The following is a 1,984-nucleotide window of genomic DNA, read 5'->3' as shown; positions in this document are numbered from 1 at the left end:
CAATGCTTTTGAATGGGAATTCGTCTTTTTTTTTTTTTCCTGTTTTCTGACATGCTTGTGTCAGAATAAAGGAAAAAAAAGACACAGCGGGTTTCTCTTCTTGGCGGCTGGGAGCGGGGGGCTCCCAGAGCGCCCGGGGGATTTTTTTTATTTTTATTTTTTTACAGCAGCAGAGCCGCCGGACAATAGGAAACTATTGGGCGGAGCTAGCTGTCACTGCTAGCTCCGCACAATCGTTTTCTATTAACTTTTTTCTACTTTTTTCACTCTTTTTCTGTTCTGCTCGGTGCCTCTGAGGGGCCGAGCAGAACAGCCGAGCCAAATGCCGCTCGGCGGCATTCGGCTATTCTCTCACTGCTGTTCGGGATCTTTCAGAATAGCCCGAACAGCAGTGAGAAGCCTGCCGGAGGTTCGGCTCAGCCGATCCAGATGTTGGATCGGCTGAGTCGAACTCCTTCTGCACTTCGGGTCAGCCGAACATGCTGAGCATGTTCGGCTGATCCGAATCCACACAAAGCAAGCCGATGTACGGCTGATTTCAGCCGACATACGGCTGAAATCCGCCGTACCAGCCTGAAGTGAATAGCCGAACAGTGTTCGGCTGACTTCACTTCTGATCGGTCATTCACTCGGCTGCCCTCGGCAGCTTTGTGAATAGACCCCATTGTTTAATCACTTGCAGTGAATGTGGTGAAGGTCACATTTACTGCTTTATAAATATGCCTCCTAAGTGTAGATTAATCTGTATTCAAAGAACAAAAACATTCTTATAAAATCATGCTCTAGCCCAAGTAAACATCTATTGTACTTGTCAAGATTAATCTCCAGAGTGGGTATATAGGTTTTAAATTATTTTAAACTTACAATACTGTCAAGCAATAACAAGAGGGATATTAAATAGAGTGCAGTTTACTGTATATTTTTTTATTTTCTGTAGTAGTAACACATTTTGCTGATATTCCTTTTGGTGAATTAGATGGGAAATTCAACTGAGACATAAGGATTGATTCGCTAAAGGCAAATAGGCTGTCCGCTTTGCAAGGGAATTTTCCCTTAGTTTATTGAATGTGGTGAAAATTTCCTTTCCAAGCAATACCCAATCACATGCAAGGCAAATAAAAAAAACTGCATTGTGTCAGTCATGATATCAATGTGTTAGAGCAGCATTCTCCAACTGTTTTCACCTCGTGTGTTTGGAACTACAGAAGACATCCAAATACCACTTATAATATACATCCATCAGTAAAAATGAAGCTATCAGAAAATATAGTTGTTACAATGCTTATACATACCTACAAACCAAAAAAAAAAACAGATTTAGTAGGCTAACAACCAAATAGAGCATTCGTATTGATGAATAGCATTGTGCCACTACGAATTAGTAAATAAAATAACCTCTCAAGGCATATAATTTATAGAAATAATTATATACTTTGAACTCATTTTCCATAGTTTACATTGAGAAACAAGTGTAAAATTGCACTAAATTGTTTACAGTCTAGCATATTTCTCTCAATTTAGTGTATCATTTATGTTGTGTATAAAGCAGTCCCCCTATTGCCAATAACTCACTAGATTATATTTATGTCCATGCTGAAAATCAATAAAGAAGTGAAATATGGTTCAGCTTAATGCCTGAAGGTTACATACGTCTTCAGAAATGGACATTGCTAAAAGAACAATTGGGTTTTATGATCTCATCAAAGTGTTAAAGGCTGCTAAGTAACACCATTTCCCACACTGGTGTGTTGTTATAGATTATTTCAAAGGTTTTCTAGCTTGTTTTTTAATTTGAATTAAATTAACATATATCTGGCTCATTTTCTAACATCTAACCTGCCAGAAATTATATTTCAGTGAACCAAGAAGATGCAACAAATGTGACATAATTGCTCCAAAGTTAGCAGAGAGACTTTTTTAAATAATAAGATTTTATTTCGATGTTGCAATATACAAAAGTACAAAAATACAAGAACACAGGGGA

This window comes from Nanorana parkeri, unplaced genomic scaffold (genome assembly GCF_000935625.1).
Source record: "Nanorana parkeri isolate BGI_ZX_2015 unplaced genomic scaffold, ASM93562v1 scaffold121, whole genome shotgun sequence".
NCBI classification, from domain to species: domain Eukaryota; kingdom Metazoa; phylum Chordata; class Amphibia; order Anura; family Dicroglossidae; genus Nanorana; species Nanorana parkeri.
The sequence above is the reverse complement of the archived record's forward strand: the minus strand, read 5'-3'. Positions refer to the sequence as shown.